The sequence below is a fragment of the Pelophylax lessonae genome (genome assembly GCF_965119305.1).
Source record: "Pelophylax lessonae genome assembly, chromosome: 13".
In the NCBI taxonomy this organism is placed as follows: Eukaryota; Metazoa; Chordata; class Amphibia; order Anura; family Ranidae; genus Pelophylax; species Pelophylax lessonae.
The window spans coordinates 202,926,792-202,944,785 of record NC_138780.1 but is presented as its reverse complement, the minus strand read 5'-3'; the positions used below and the strand labels follow the sequence as shown (position 1 = coordinate 202,944,785).

Here is a 17,994-nt window from a genome sequence, read left to right as displayed (position 1 = left end):
ACACATTCCTCCCTGACTAGCAGTAAGGTAATCCAACACCAGCCGGTGTTGCAAAATCTCCTTTGTAATCATTTTTAATTCAGTGGCCATTAATATGGAATTTCTGTCATACAGAGCAGTTATGTTAAACCATTAAATCAGCTAAATCTATAATAAAACTGAAAGCTTTTTTAATACAACATCTATTCACCCAAGGTATAGAAAATATTGGTCTTATCTCTCTATCATGGGACTCAATATCAGTATTATCATCATTTCTTTCTGGGCCTTCATTCTGGGTTGGAATAGGTGTCAGTATTTCAAGATTAGTCTCTTCTTCAGCGTCAGCTTTAGTCTCCTCATTTTTGCTAGTATCATCTTCCACTTGTCCAGGAATAGCCTGTACTGGAATGTCCTGTTCAGTGAGGGCTCTTTTTTGAAGAAATGGACAGGGATTTTATGCAATTGTGTATCTTTAAACTCATTGTCACTCATATACCATGTGGCAGGCACATTAATAACTTCAAATTATTCTGGCGTGCATGTTGGCGATGTGTGAAATCATTCCTGATATCGATCTGTACTCCACATAAAATCTTTACCATCAAACCAATACCTGACATCCGCATTATCCATTTACTGAGAGTCTCCAATCACTCGATCAGTATTCTTGAAACCTTTCTCAAGTAGTTCTGGCGGATAAATACGGGTAAAGTTAATACATACTGCTGGTATTCTCATTGGGGCATTGGTAAATAGTAGCAGTGAAATGGCCTTATCAACCATCTTAGCACTGATATTACCAAAGTGAGCACCGTCTTCTATCTCAGCTAGGGTACTGGGTATACCTAGTAAGGGCAAAGTCTTATGCAAGATAGGTGAGTGTGTGCATATCCAACATTTAGTGATTTCCAACTTCTTGGCAGCTTGCAACTGCATAGCCACAAAGGAATTCTAGAAGGGTTGTCTCAGTTTAGCATGTAAGTCTCTCTTTGTAATGTTCTGGTACCTCTGGTACCCTTGTCTCCATATTTCTCCTCTGCTAATTGCGTCCCATCTTGTGTAACAAGGGACGCATATACCTTTAAGACCGGATGACATCATTGCCGAGCGCCGCTATGAGCGGCTATTTCAATCGCCGGTTTGCTCTCACTCATCGCTCGTTCAAACCACATGTTCACCGCACCTCCTCCTGTGAAGTCGGAGCTGCTGACATTCTCCCTTGCTGAACTGAAGCCGGAAACCTCGCTGGTGATCCGTATCTCGCTACGGGATCACCTCTCTCCAATGGACACTGTTACTACTAACCTATCTAAGTGATAAGTACCCCACAGGGGATTCTTACTAACCAATCTCCTACTGTCATCTACTGCAATTACCAAGACTATCTGTATCTATCTATTCACTATCATCTGCATAGACTGTTAGCTCTTGGGACTACCTTCAACTATCCTTGCACTAGGTTACTCTGTCTAAGTATACTCCATCTGTGTCCTCTTACCATCTGCACTATACTTGACATCAGAACCTATCTGCTTACCATCATCTGCAACTCTCCTAATACTACTTCTAGTGCTCACCATACAATAGCCTGTCTCTCATCTATATATCCTCATATATTCTATCCCTCCATTAAACATCTATTAATATATATATATGGTATATAACAGGCTGTACACGGTGATGAAGTCCTGAGAGTTGGATATGTTTGTTCAACAGATTCTCTACAAGGCTACTGAGTGTAATAATTCTGCAGCTGTAAATCCATCAACTAACAAAAACGCATGAACGTTACACTCTTCAGCCTTTGCTCCACTCCAGACTCTGGGGCAATGTAACTTTTTAGTCATTACAGTAGCATTGAGGAAAAAGGTATCATGCGTCTCACCTTTTTTTATCATGCGAGTCCATTCATACATCATGACTGTGATCCACACCAAGGCTCCTCCACTCAGGATAATTCCTCAGAGATGCATATCAGCTCTAGGTACTGTAAGAGACATTCTTCCGTATTCGTAGTCTTCTGGCTCGAGCCTGAGTCAATGATGGAGATGACCTAGGAGGTAAAGGTACAGAAAAGTCCTTGCCAGCAGTACACTGGCTTGTATGTTTGTTCAAAGCTACTGCTTTCTTACAATAGGAACCATGCACCCAATACTTGTAGTCCTTTAGCTTTACAGCTGTGGGAGACACAAGAATAATCTGGAACGGTCCTTTCCACTTATGGGACAGAGTAGTCCTGGGGGTGTGATTCTTGATGTACACCCACTCTCCAGAATTTAGTCCATGAGTCTTTTCACTTAGGTCCACTGGTTGTCCTGCTTTGGAAAAAGTATCAGAAAACACGTTTGTGTTAAAGTCTTAAAGTCACTGTTACTGATGTTACAGAAGCTGTAGGAAGTCTTTTAGGAGGGCGCCCAAACAATACATCTTCTCCTTTGGGGTAGTCCTGATAGTTGCTAGGGCTATAGGCAATGCTTCTACCCATGTGCTCTTTCCATTAGTAGTCATCTTGGCCAGATACTTTTTTACGGTTTGTTTACTGTGTTCCACCCATCCCACTAACCTGTGGTCTATATAAGGTGTGTGTAACTTTTGTTTCAGACCTAAGATACCTACTACCTCTGCTATTAGTTTGTTATCAAAGTGTGTACCTCTGTCTGAAGAGATCACAGCTCCCATACCAAACCTAGGAATCAATTCTCTAGTAAGACACTTAACTACTTAACAATATTTGCAAACTAAAAGATACTTGAATCGGCCACAAGGGGGCATATCTGAGAAGTCAATCTGCAAAAATTTTAAACGGCTCCTCAGTATGCGAAATGTGTTTCATAGGGGTAGGCACTGGTTTACCTATGTTATGCATTTGACATACAGTACATTCATTAACTTGTTTAGCAGCATATGTGTAAAAACCTTGTGCCCACCACTGTTTGTTCACAACCCCTCCTGTTGAGACATGGCAAGGCCCATGGCTCAAGGCAAATAATGAAGGAAAAAGAGTCGGTGAAGCAACCAGTTTATCATTCAACCTCCACAGGCCATCTGGTCCGCAAACAGCTCCTTTGACAGACCAAGTGGATCAGTGGGGTGAATTCTCCTGTAGGGCCTTGATAACCCCATGGTCCACTTGAAGATTTGTGACTAAAAATGTAGGGACTGCAGGCGGCTGATAAGAGTAAATAGCTTCTTTAGCATATTTATCGGCCAAAGCATTTCCAACCAATACACTGTCATTAAACCCAGTATGTGCTTTACATTTAATTACTGTTACTTTAAGAGGCGATTGGACTGCAAACAACAGTCTGACAATTAACTCTTTGTGTTGAATGGGTGTTCCTGTTGCTATCAGGTAACCCCTTCCCTGCCATAATTGTGCAAAGCTGTGCAATATACCCACAGCATAAGCAGAATCACTGTAGATATTTACCGTATCTCATTCTGCTAGCTCCAATGCAACACAGAGAGCTGTAAGTTCCGCAGCCTGCGTTGACTTAGAATTTAGCAGAATTTCAGTATGCAGTAGTCGGCTCTCACCGTTTACTACCACACAGGCAGCTAATGTTAACCCATCAGGTCGTCTGAGGGATGAGCCATCTACCAACAAGTCTGCACATACAGGCAGACCAGCAATGGATTCATCCTGAAGATCAGATCTGGATTTTGTTACTTCATCATTAGAGGTAGCACAATCATGTATCAGGTATTCAGAATCATCAATTTCCTCACTGTCAGCTTCCGATAGAAAAGTAGCCGGATTCAGAGTCTGGCAGCGCTGAATTTTGAGATTGGAGGCTGATAACAAAATCAAATGATAATGTGCTATCCTTTTGTACTGTGAAGTGTTTAGTATAGGCACTATTTAACATAGCCTCCAAATCACGGGGGCACATCAAATACAAAGTGTTGCCTAATACAATGTCTACAGTTTTTTCCAACCAGTAGGGCAGCCGCCGCTACTGCTTTTGGACATCCAGGTAGCCCCCTGGCAACGCTGTCCAATGGGTAACTGTAGTACCCCACTGGGCGATGTCTGGCACAGAAGTGTTGTGTTAACACCCTATTCGCATTTCTCTTTATTTCTGTGCAAAATAAATAGAAATCTTTGCTATAGTCTGACAAACCAAGACTGGGCACTGTTAGCAAAGATTGCTTGATTTGTTTAAATGCTTCCATAACTGAAGGGGTTAACTCTTCTAAAGTGAATTTATAATTGCTTTTTGTTTGTCCTTTCAACAATTCCTGTAGGGGTCCTACACTGCCCCTCTTTGGATCTCCAGTTCTCCCTTTTGGCCTAGGGGACCCCAAAATTGGAAATGTACACTACTCCTGACGGGGGATAAGGGGGTTCCGTGACCTGTACTGTAAAAACTGACATTCCCCTGGGTTATGTACCTTTTCCTTTACCTCAGGGACTTGCATATACATTATTTTAGTTTTTTCCTTTCTCTCTATTTTTTTCCCTTTCTTTTTGTAACACTTCACAAGCTATCTGTGCTATGTCAACCAACTCAGGGACAGGTTTAATTCTCCAGCCCGCTATGCGTAGCTCTATTTCTTTTCTAATCTCAGACAACAATCCACTTACAAAAATATTTATCACTTTAGGTTGTTTCATGTCATCTTCACTTTCAGTCACCCAATCACTATGCTTCTATATAGCATCTTTGAATCTATTCCAATAGTTCAACATATCCTCACCTTCCTTCTAAACAACATCCAATAACATTCGCATATCCTGTCCTTTATCAAACATACTTTTTACCCATTTCTTTGGAATTTTATTGTATCAATCTTTGTTTTATACGTATTTTGGCCATCTGCCTGTATTCTCAATATCCCTGATTCATGCGCACTTATTTATTTACTGCAAATGTGTTCCATACATACGCATATTTTTTTCCTCAGGTACTGCACAATCAAAATCCACATATCTATATATGTAGCTTGCTGAGTTTTCTCCATTCACATCAACCTTTTGTACCATTTCTTTTAAGACTCTTGGCAATGTTTGGGAGATCTTCTACAATTGCCCTAATTTCTTGGGGCTTCTAAGGGACATAAACTTTCCCTATCCTTGCTGTATACTAACCTCCATCACCTATTTTTAAGGGCATTTCTACACCAGGTCAGTTACCTGGACTGAAAAACAAGAAACGAAGATGGCTTTGTCTCCTCGTCCACTAGGACGCTAAAAAAAACGCATCAGTAGAGATGGCACATCAGATACCACTTGTATGCTAAAATCAGATAAAACTATAAAACTAAAACATTTTTTTGGCTCCGTGCCAAACTTATAAAAAAAACGTTCTTCTTTTTTTTTTCCGTGTCATTTTTACAAAAATCTGACCAGAGGTTCCCCTCCTTGAATAGAGGACACCCCTAAAATACCATTCAAAAACTATAATCAGATAAAAAGTCTGATTTGAAACTTTTGCCTTGGTGCCAACAGTGTCCAATGGTCACACTAATTGCGGTAACCCTTTCTGTGCAAAAATAAATTCCATAACTATAACGGGAACGAAGATATTTATTGTTGAACCCTCAATTGGCAAGTAGCCAATTTCCAAAATTTTGCAGCAGAGCTTCCTTTCGTACAGGGACTTATGAGCAAAATGTAAATTCTCATTCTCTATAATTCTATATATAAAAAATAACCACAAAGTGTCCTGCCAACTACGGCAAACTACGTTTTCCCTGATAAAACTGTTTCTATTACTCTTCCTCATCTATATGTTAAAGTAGTTTTTTCTGAACACATTTTATAGGGAGGGGCTTCACCTATTTTTTTTCCTTCCCGTGCTGCTAGACATTTAATTCCCCCATAATCAGACATTTTAAATAGCAAGTTAAACAAGGCATCAATTTTTAGGCGTACTCAAAATAGCCCTCTGGTGGCCACCATTTAGAGGGATCCTCTTCATACGCTTTTTTAGTAATTTTGCACCATTTTACATGATATTTGAGGGCGTCTGGATCACCACTCACCATCATCTTAACGATGGGTGCACCTGAATGCAATTTAGAAACATTTAAGCCTGTTTTCTTTGCTATTTTTAATACATTTTTGCTTTAGTTTTTGTAAGCCCTAAGTCATTCATAATGGGCAAAACATTCTTATCAATTAAATTTCCCATTTTATTATTTCTCGTTACCACTTTAAGAAATGACAATATTTGGAGATTCCGGGATCAAGAACTCAGTTTCTTTATTACAACGGTACTTATTATGACATGTCTTTAATCTGTTCTATACTTCGTTCGAACGTCTTCTGAACGAGTGAATATAGGCTAGTCTTTCTCTGACTCCCTAATCCAAAGAACACTCAGCAGGTTATACAGACACTGGGGTTTAAGGCAATACCTGCCCTAATACCTCCACATTTGTCTTTCAACACCACACACACACAATCCAGAAAATAGTAGTATCTCTGCTTAAATCGTCCCTTTATATATATATATATATATATTGTCATTTCTTGTAATAAGGAGAATTAAAGAAATATATATTTTTTTAGAAAATAATATTTTTCATACATAGTATTTCCTATTGGTACCATTTTAATAATCTCAGTAACCATACACAGACAGAATGCAATTAAATTCAAAGGATACGTGTTACCTTTCGTAGCCGCATTTCCCCCAACCGGCACACCACCACACATCAGATAAAGACCGTTTCATCATGAGAAATAAAAATGTTTTCTCACCTGAGGCCTCTGTGCTGTCCCTCCTGTTGTGGGGTGCCCACCGGCGGTTTCGATGCGGTCAGAAAGACACGGTTCGAGGGGTCATCAAATGTTAAGTTCATGTTAAGTTCAAATGTTAAGTTTGAGCCATGAAATAATCTACGCCAATCAGGTTTGCATTTGTCTCCATATGTTTACTCAGAATATACGCCATACAGTGGGTCCACATCTTCCAACAGAAATGTGACCCAGATTATACTTTGGTTACAGATTTTATAATACATAAATGGGCACAAGCCCAAGTTACAGATTACACAAAGTTTCACAATATTGCACAAGATTTCACAACACAGTCTAATTACACATATGGTCAGCTTGACATTATAATGACGTTGAGTGAAAAGTTAGTCTGACAATTAAAAATGATTGATTGGGGGCTTTTTACATTTTACGGTAATAAGGGGCTTGTTTTCATAAACATCTCTTTCCGGGAATCTTATCATTTTTGGAAGAACATTTCATGTTATACTTGACACATATTCATAATAAAGACAACATAACAGACTCAAGACTGAATTTCTAAAACTATGATCTTTAAGTATATTCAGGGATTAAGAGGGGACTCTAGACTGCTATACTGAATATAGATATATGAATATATAATATAAAAGTCTTTAAGAGTCCTCAATATGTTCTCATCTCGACATATATGCCAAACAAGGACCGTCAATGTACTGGTACGTTGCTGGACTTTGAGTGGTTATACCAGGATGATCCCTGCAGATTTAGGCATCATCTTGGTATCGTTTTTAACAGCCAGCGGTCAGGCTTACATGTAAAAGCAATCCTAGTGGATAATTGGCCGCTAGACTGCTTTTACAAGCAGTGGGAGGGGACTGACTCCCCCCCTCCCGCCGACTTCCGCCGCCTTCTGCGTTTTTTCTCGGGCTCTCCTGTCCCATCGGTTAACCCGAGAGTGCAGCCGGTGGTTCAGTTATCTAACCATAGAGCTGATTGGAGACGAGAATGGCTCCAATCATCTCTATGGCCTAAGATACCGGAAGCTACGAGCATTTCCTGACTTCTGTTTCGCCAGAAATAAACAGTGCTATTGGGAAAGCATTTTATCACACCAATTTTGGCGTGCTCAGATGCGTTAAGCTCAGAGGAGAGATCTGGAGTCTAAAAGACCCCAATTTATTAAAAAAAAAAAAGAGTACCTGTCACTACAGATTGCCATCATAGGGGATATTTAAATTCACTGTGATAACAATAAAAATTATAAAAAAAAAAAAAAAATGAAGGGAAAGGTGTCAAAAATAACATAAAAAAGCAAAATAAATAAATAAAAAAAATCAAGCCCCCCCCCCTGTCCCCCATGCTTGCGCGCAAAGGCACACACAACCATTGGTCTAGTGTCATATGTAAACCGCAATTGCAGCATGCATGTGAGGTATTGCCAAGAACGCCAGGTCGAGGGCAGTAATTCTTGCAGTAGACCTCCTCTGTAAGTCTTAAGTGGTAACCTGTAAAGACTTTTAAAAATGTGCGTAGTTTGTTGCAGCTGCACAGGCGTGCGCAATTTTTAAAGCATGTCATGTTTGGTATCTATGTACTTGACATAAGATCATCTTTTAAATTTTACCAAACAATTTGGAATTATATAGTGTATTTGTGCATTCAATTTAAAAAAAAAAAAAGGAATTTTTTTTCGCAGAAATTGCGTTTGGAAAATCTGTGCGCAAATACCATGTGACGAAAAAATTTGCAACATCCCCCATTTTGTTCTGTAGGGCCTCTGCTTTAAAGAAATATATAATGTTCGGGGTGTTCAAAGTAATTTTATTTTTTTATTTTATCATGTAAACAAAAAGTCACAGAAAAGGCTTGGTTTTCAAGTGGTTAGAAGAGTGGGTGATGTGTGGCTAAGATTGAGCATACAGTAAAATGCCAGGACAGTTCAAACATCCCCCAAATGAAAAGTAGACACCCAAAGCTATTTGCTGAGGGGCATATTGAGTCCATGGAGTTATTTATATTTTGCCTTAAGTTTTGGGAAGGTGACAATTTGTTTTTGTTTGTTTTTTTTTTTTTGTTTTTTTTTACACAAAGTTGTCACTAAATTATATATTGCTCACGCATGCCATGGGTATATGTGAAATGACATGCCAAAATACATTCTGCTGCTTCTCCAGAGTACAGGGATACCACATGTGTGAGACTTTTTGGGAGCCTAGCTGTGTATGGGACCAGGGCCATCTTTAATATTGATTGGGCCCTGGGCAAAAATGTTCTTGCCCCCACCTCCGTTCTTGGGACATACATAAAAATAGCAGGTAGACTCAAAATCAGTTTACTGCAGCAGATCATGCAGTGATTACATTTGGTTGCCAGAGGTTACAGTCTATCCTTACTGCTCACAGACTGGTTGCTAGAGGTTACAATACATCATTTCTGCTTGCCAATTGGTTGCTAAAGGTTACTGCACATGGGGGCGTGGTCACCGCCGAGGAACATGGCCGCATAAGCTCTGAGCTCCGCTCCACTCAGGCACATATCGACTACCACCGAGCCTCCTGGTCCCGCTGACAGCATCACCACACGCCGCCGGACATCCTCCACAACCTGCTGGCCCTGACTATGCGGAGACGCCGCCACGATCCTCCGCAGATAAAGAAGCTTTCCACCATCTTCTCCCCAATGCAGCGTGGGAGCTGCCAAGATGGCGCCACAGCCGGACCTCCGACCGCACCGCAGCATCCATCCACGGACGGACCGGATCGGGAGCAGACACACCAACACTGCCAGGCAAGTTTCATGCCATCCTCTTCCTCCCCCTCTTCCGAGCCATCTTCTCCCACCTCCAGGAGCCCGGTCAAATCTAGGCCGCGGATTGATTCTCCCCTCCATGAGGCCTACTCACTCCCCATGGACACTAGTGCGGCCACCTCGCCTGACCCTTTTTGAACTTTACTCCATCTGATCAGCCTCTGTCAGTGACCTTTATGCTAGACATGCTGCGGACCCTGCGCTCATCCATCCAACATGACATGCAATCCTGCATCAGGGAATGCAAGGCAGACATCTCTCACCTGGGGGAAAGTGTTAATCAAGTGGAAAATCTAATGGGGAATTTCACCTCTTCATTTAACTCCCTAGTGGACTCCCACTCCTCTCATCATGATATAATATCTTCCATGCAAGCCAAAATTGCAGACCTAGAAGATAGGTCACGCAGGAATAATCTTAAAATCCGTGGAGTCCCTGAGTCCATCCTGCCACATCAACTGCCACACTACACCAAGGACTTATTTCTTGCTGTTCTCCCATCCCTCTCCACTGCGGATCTTATGATCGATCGGATCCATAGAGTCCCCAAGCCCTCTTTCCTACCCACTGAAACCCCCCGTGATGTGCTGCTGCGCGTTCACTTTTTCCAAGTGAAGGAACACCTTCTTGCAGCTTTCCGCAAGCGCAAGGAATTACCCCCCCCAAGCTGCCAACCTGCAAGTGTTACCAGATTTATCTCAATACACCCTGCAGAGACGCCGCAACTTATCCTCTATCACGAAGGCCTTGCGAAACCACCAACTTGTCTACCATTGGAAATACCCGGCCAAACTGGAGATTACGCACGATGACTCGAAACATCACGTCTCCTCCCTGGAAGAGGGCATCCGCCTTCTCAGATCCTGGAACATCCTGCCGGAGGAACAGGTCGACCACGGCAAGTCTGCTCCCTTACCTCCTGCCCACATCCGTCAGGAATGGCACACGGTATCCTATAAGAAGTCCTCCAAGCAGAACAAAGGAACCAGGAATGCTCTCATTTTTTCACCTCCGACATGATCCCTGAGTGTGCCGCGGGTACTCGATGATGTACCCGTTGCCCCCCGCTACCGGCAGTGTTCACTGCTCTGGCCTCACCAAGGCCGCCTTTTTACCTTTTTTTGTTTTTTTTTCAGTTTGCTACGGCTCCCCCTTTCATGGTCATTATGGCTCCTGTATTCCCCTTCCTCCACATCCTTCCTATCAAGCTCTTGGTACCACCCATGTCTCTGCTTACTGTCTGTTGACTCTCTGCCTTGTAATGTGGCCTGTATCGCTGCCTTTTCTTCATCGACTTTGGACATCTGCTCTATCCATGACCTGTTGGACCCACACCCGACGTCCTGCTACTCCGCTAGATTCGGGGCCAGCTCCCTCTGCCCCCTTCCCACCATGGTTGGGGTCTGATCCTCCTCTTGCTGCCATAATATGGGTATAAAAATAGTATCTGTTAATGCCCGGGGCCTTAACCACCCGGCGAAAAGAAGATCCCTCTGGCAAGAAGCCCTTCAACTGAATGCGGATGTTCTCACAGCCCAGGAAACACATTTTAACATACATGCATCCCCGAACTGTTCCCATCCAGCTTTCCCTCACATTTTCCGCGCCTCTGCCGAGGAGAAGAAGAGAGGTGTCCTCATAACGATAAGGGATTCTGTTACATTCGCCCTCAGAGACTCTGTGCTTGATCCCAACGGTCGGTATCTTATCTTAAAATGTGATGTGAATAATGTGCCTCTCACGTTAGTGTCTGTTTACGCAAAAGAAGTTTCTCCGCACTCTGTTGAAGAAGGTTTCCCTCTCCAAGTATGGTAATTTGGTAGTGTGTGGTTGACCTTAATGCGCCTGTTAACCCAGACCTCGACACATCCTCGTCTCACAGCCGGAGACCCCCTGCTCTGGCGGACCTGCTTGAGTCCGAGGATCTTTTTGATGCCTGGCGCTGTCTGAACTCCACAGATAGATCTTATACCTACTACTCCCCTAGTCACAACTCCTACTCCCGCTTAGATTACTTTCTGGTGGACAAGTTTTTACTCCAAAGAGTTTCCCAGTCTTCCATTCATAGTATCGTTTGGTCGGATCATGCCCCGATATCCCTCCTACTGGAGGATGGCATTTCCTCCTCCCCAGCAAAGGTTTGGAGATGTAATGCCTCCCTCTTCCAGAACCCTGTCACCCGCAACACGATCTCCCAGCATCTACAACAGTTCTTCGCCCTTAATTCCCCCTCCGATACCAACCCCTTCACTAACTGGTGCGCTCACAAGGCCTTTATACGAGGCATACTCCTCCAACTAAACTCCCAACTTAGGAAGTCCTTCCGCTCCAAGCTAGACTCCCTTCTTAATGACATTCGGACCCTCGATGTGCAGAATCAATCCTCCCCCTCCCCTACCTTGGCCGATACAATAGCTACCCTACGCTTTCCCTTAGAGAACATTTAACTTCACAACATGACCACTACATGAGCACATTGAAACTTAACTATTATGCCAACAACAACAAGGCGGGCAAGCTCCTCGCAAACTGCCTAAAAGTCCGCAAACGCAAAACCAAGATTTCTTCTCTTACCCACCCTCACACCCGCACTCTCCTTACTAATCCTCAAGCCATAGCTGATGCATTTGCGGACTATTATTCCTCCCTATACAACCTAGAGTCCTGCCCTTCTACTCCACAACCCACTGATGCCAATATAGCAGACTTTCTATCCAAATTGAACCTTCCCTCCCTGTCCTCCACCCAATTAGAATCTCTTAATCAACCTTTCACAGAAGAGGAGATTTCGAAAGTGGTCTGCTCCTTGCCCCTCAGCAAGTCACCGGGCCCTGACGGTCTCTCCTCAGAGTACTTCAAATCCTTCCTCCCCACTCTGTCCCCCCATCTCCTCTTATCATTCCAAACTGCAGTCACTGGCAGCTCCTTCCCAAAGGAAATGCTGATGGCCCATGTGGTCACCATCCCTAAACCCGGAAAATCCCCGGATACCCCCTCCAATTTTCGCCCCATATCCCTCCTAAATGTGGATGTGAAAATTTACGCCAAGCTTTTGGCTTTCAGATTTCAGACCGTTCTCCCCTCTTTGATCACCTCAGATCAGTCAGGCTTCATGTTAGGCCGACAACCATTGGACGCTACCCGTCGCATGCTGAATCTCATCCACCACGCAGGGGCTAGTCGAACGCCTTCTCTTCTTCTGTCTATAGATGCGGAGAAGGCGTTCGACAGGGTCCATTGGGGCTACCTCAAAGCCACTCTGCTCAAATTTGGGTTTCAGGGACCGATCCTCTCTTCGATCCTGGCGCTCTACTCATGTCCCTCAGCTAAAGTGCTCACGAATAGAGTTGAGCGAACACCTGAATGTCCGTGTTCGGTGGGTTCGGCCGAACTTGAAAAAAAAGTCTGGGACCGTGTCCCGGACTTTTTCCGAACTTTACCCGGACACCGAACCCCATTGAAGTCAATGGGGACCCGAACTTTCAGGCACTAAAATGGCTCTAAAACACCAATGGAAAGGGCTAGAGTGCTGCAAATGGCAGAAAAACGTAGTTAAGAGCATGGCAAAAATTCCCCTTTAACTAATTTTTTAATAGCAGATTAGAACAGCAATCTGTAGTAAAATATAGCTGAACGCTGCACACAACAGACTGATAAAATTAGATTTTTTTCTCCCTCCTCCTCCTCCTCCTCCTCCTCAGTGGGCTCAAGTGAGGGCAAAAAGATTGTTCACTGCACCACCCCCCACACAGCAAAATCGATGTAGACTGTCCCTGCCTAACCTCTCCAGCCTGTCCCTAAAATGCTCAAAAAGATCGTTCACTGCACCACCCCCCACACAGCAAAATCGATGTAGACTGTCCCTGCCTAATCTCTCCAGCCTGTCCCTAAAATTCTAAAATAACTTTCCCTGCCTACACTCCGACCTGTCCCTGCATTCTTTTCGGACACAATTTTTCACTGTCTGTCCCTAATCAGCAGCCAGCACGTATGATGTGTGCTCTCTCCCTATACTACAGCAGAATGACGCACCGCGCTGTGACTCTCGAACTTATAAAGACATGGGTCACATGCTTCAGATGGCCAATCACAGCTACTAATACATTAGTAGGCATGGCTGGGATGGCGCACACCAGTTAAACGCTTGTTGATTGGCTGTTGAAAGCCTGCCATTAAAAGCGCGCCATTACATACAAAACCGGAAATAAAATCACCGAACACGGATTTTAAACCCGAACATACAGTAAAGTTTTCGGGTCCGTGTTCGGGTAACAAAAATCCAATTATTCGGTACGAACCCGAATAATACAGTCCGTGTTCGCTCAACACTACTCACAAATGGCATGCTCTCGAAAATCTTCCCTATCACGAACGGCACCCGTCAAGGATGCCCCCTATCTCCCTCCATATTCAATTTGGCCATAGAGCCGCTAGCCGAGGCAGTCTGCTCCCACCCGCATATTACTGGGCTCAAACTCAATCGATGGTCCCACGCCATCAACCTCTTCGCGGATGACCTAATTCTCTCTCTCTCTCGAACCCTACGATATCCCTCCCCTTTGCCCATGAACTCCTTCAAAAATGTAGTACTATCTCCTTTTACAAGGTGAATTTCACTAAATCCATAATTCTTGACATTGGAGTCAGTGCCCAAGCTAAATCACACCTTGCCACCTCACTCCCCTACATTTGGACTAGTCAAAGCATACCGTACTTGGGAATTTCCCTTGCCCCATCAGTATCCCAAATGTCCTCCTTGAATTTGAGTGCCCTGCTATCCCAGCTCAGCAAAGATGTAGATTCCTTGGCCAAACACGAGATCTCTTGGGTAGGCAGGGTGGCCTCCTTTAAGATGCTCCTGCTACCTAAAATCCTCTACCTCTTCCGCACCCTCCCAATCCCCTTTTCCGCCCTTCAACTTAATAAACTGTCCACTTGTATGAGACGCTTCTTGTGGCAGGGAAAGAGGGCCAGATGCGCTATGCGTTGCCTTACTCTACATAGGAGATCAGGAGGTCTCGGCCTGCCGGATATCGGTGATTATTACACGGCCTCTTTTCTTGCCCAAGTGCCACATTGGTTTGCAGGACAAAGAGACTCTTGCTGGACTTCTCTAGAGGCCACCTGCTCCTCCACCCCTGATCTTTCCCTCCTGCTCTCGGACTCGTGGCTCCCACTTAACCTCTCTAACCTACCCCCCCCCCGACGAAGACCTCCATTCTGGCATGGAGAACACTCCTCTCCCACTCCCATCAAAACCCTAACACCACAAAGGTTAGACTCCCTCTTCTGACTTTAGAGGTCCTAATCCCCCACCTCTCCCTCAGGCACTTCACCGAAGCGGACATCCTCTGGGTTGATCAATTCTATCACGGCATACGCCTGCTCACTTTTGATGTGCTCTCTGCTACACATGACCTTCCTGATAAGGCCCGATTCTCTTATTCTCGCATATTGTCCTTTTTACTCAAGCACCCACCACCAACCTTACACGTTGACTTCCAAGCCTGGAACCACTTTACCAAGCCTAACACACACACCAGAGGCATATCCCTCTTTTACTTACTGCTCCACCAGAAGTCCCAGTTACGTAAAAAACTCCCCAGATGCTCACCTGGGAAACTGACCTAGCTAAGGAATTTTCCCTCGCCCAATGGTCTCGGTCATTGGCGTGCGCATACTCTTCCTCTCATTGCATAAACCATTGAGAGACGTTCCAGAAGCTGTTGACTAGATGGTATAGGACCCCTCAACTGCTTGCCAAATTTTACCCCTCCCTATCTCCGCTTTGCTGGAGAGAGTGCGGAAAAAAGGGGACCATCCTTCATCTCTTTTGGTCTTGTAAATCTCTCACCAGCTACTGGAAACAGATATTCGCTGTAATCTCCCAGATTACTGGCACGGCTTTAACCCCCTGACCCTGCTTTAGCCTTACTACTTTTGGGCATAGACACCTTTCCACCAGCTTTATGCACATTGACCTCACACATTTTCCTGGCCTCTACCTTGGCTATAGCGAGACATTGGCACACCCTTTCCCCCCCCAACCCCTCTGAAGTGGTCGCTCAGGTCCAATTAAATCATCACTATGAATGTCTTTTAGCCCTGAGGGCCACCTCCTACAAATCCTATGGTAGGAGGTGGCCCTCAGAAAACATGGTACAGGAGAGGGTCAGATGCTGCAGACATGGTACAGGAGGGGGGTCAGAGGCTGCGGACATGGTGCAGGAGGGGGGTCAGAGGCTGCGGACATGGTACAGGAGGAGGGTCAAAGGCTGCGGACATGGTGCAGGAGGGGGGTCAGAGGCTGCAGACATGGTACAGGAGGGGGGTCAGAGGCTGCGGACATGGTACAGGAGAGGGTCAGAAAACTTTCAACAATGCAAACTTTATAGTTGAATAACCCAGCTCGGGGTTTTAGAAAAGTAGGCATTCTATTAGTGTAAGGACATACCTGGCCAGCTGGGCTCATTATACAATGTCAGAGGTCACTAAATGGGACTCCCACTCTAATCTTGCTTGCTAACTCCCGAGCATGTAGGCTGCACGCGGTGGGGAATAGAGGTCTGGGGGCGGGGCTCCCGCTCCAATCATTGCTCTCACTACAGGCAGCGCTTCTAATCCTACCAGACAGGATGCAGCAAGGGAGCGGGACTGGGAGCTCCACTGATGCTCTGACCCCCACCCCCCTCTAAACTGGCAGGGGAATACAGAGGTCTGGGAGCGGGGCTTCCTCTCCGATCACTGCTCTCCCTACAGCCGCTCTGATCGAACATACAGGATGCATGGGGCGGGGATCAGAGCATCAGTGGAGCTCCCAGTCCCACCCCCTCTCTGCTGGCTTGCTCGGGAATGCAGCCTTCCGTGCACTCTGCATCATCCAATGTGCGGGTTCAAGCGGCAGCTGCTTTGGGCCCCTCAATAAAGATTGGGCCCTGGGCAGTTGCCCCGGTTTGCCCTGCGGTAAAGAAGGCCCTGTATGGGACCCCGAAAACCAATCACCGCCTTCAGGTTTTCTAATGGCCTAAATTGTGCATTTTACTCCCGCACTAGCTGTCAGTTTCAGAGGCCCTGAAATTTTTAAGATGGCACAAAACCCCCCCAAATGACCCCATTTTGCAAAGTAGACACTTCAAGCTATTAGCTGAGAGGCATGATGAGTCCATGGAATAGTTTATATTTTGCCACAAGTTTCGGAAAATTATTATTATTTTTTTGTTTTTTTTTACACAAAGTTGTCACTAAATGATAAATTTCTCACACATGTCATGGGTGTATGCGGAATGACACTCCAAAATACATTCTGCTGCTTCTCCTGAGTACAGGGATACCCCAGGTGTGAGACTTTTTGGCAGTCTAGCCGCGTACAGGACCCCGAAAACCAATCCCCACCTTCACGCTTTCTAAGGGAGTAGTTCACTCCTTACTACCTATCACAGTTTTGAAGGCCATGAAATGCCAAGATAGCACAAAACCCCCCAAATGAGCCCATTTTGCAAAGTAGACACTCCAAGCTATTTGCTGAGAGGCATGGTGAGTATTTTGCAGCATGAAGAAAAAAACAGGAAAATGCATTTTTTTTTCCTCTTTTTTTTCAAATTCCAAAACTTTGTGACAAAAAGTGAGATCTTCAAAACACTCAACATGCCTCTCTGAAAATAGCTTAGGGTGTCTACTTTCTGAAAATGGGTCATTTGGGGGAAGTGGGGGCGGGTTTGTGCTGTCTTGGCATTTCATGGCCTTCAAAACTGTGATAGGTAGTAAGGAGTGAACAACGCCCTTAGAAAGCGTGAAGGTGGGGATTGGTTTTCGGGGGCCTGTACGCGACTAGACTGCCAAAAAGTCTCACACATGGGGTATACTCAGGAGAAGCAGCAGAATGTATTTTGGGGGGTCATTCCACATATACCCATGGCATGTGTGAGCAATATATACAGTAATTTAGTGCCAACTTTGTGTAAAAAAACAAAAAAATAATAATTTTCCCGGAACTTGTGGCAAAATATAAAATATTCCATGGACTCACCATGCCTCTCAGCAAATAACTTGGAGTGTCTACTTTGAAAAATGGGGTAATTTGGGGGGGTTTTGTGCTATCTTGAAATTTTAGGGCCTCCGTAACTGTGACAGGTAGTGCAGAGGTGAAATGCACAATTTACGCCATTAGAAAACCTGAAAGTGCTGATTGGGTTTCGGGGTCCCGTACACAGCTAGGCTCCCAAAAAGTCTCACACATGTGGTATCTCTGTACTCAGGAGAAGCAGCAGAATGTATTTTGAGGTGTCATTCCACATATACCCATGGCATATGTGAGCAATGTATCATTTCAATGACAACTTTGTGTAAAAAAATATATATATTTTTAGTCATTTTTCAAACACCTGTGACAAAAAAAATGAAATATTCAATGAGCTCAACATGCCTCTCAGGACATTCCTTAGGATGTCTTCTTTCCAAAAAGTGGTAATTGGGAGGGGGGGTTGTACTGCCCTGCC

The 17,994-nt window shown here is 44.4% G+C and overlaps 1 protein-coding gene and 1 pseudogene across 2 annotated transcripts in view; one reads left to right on the top strand and one right to left on the bottom strand.

Moving 5' to 3' along the window:
• The window catches only part of LOC309569498 (NACHT, LRR and PYD domains-containing protein 12-like), a 1,417,729-nt gene that overhangs the window by 1,327,108 nt on the left and 72,627 nt on the right, over positions 1-17,994 (top strand). The window lies entirely within an intron of this gene.
• On the bottom strand, positions 1,963-5,976 carry LOC309569873 (annotated as a pseudogene). The gene is made up of 3 exons: positions 5,971-5,976; positions 3,520-3,757; positions 1,963-2,699 (listed from the first exon to the last, which is right to left on the bottom strand). The product of its transcript is annotated as an uncharacterized misc_RNA (transcript).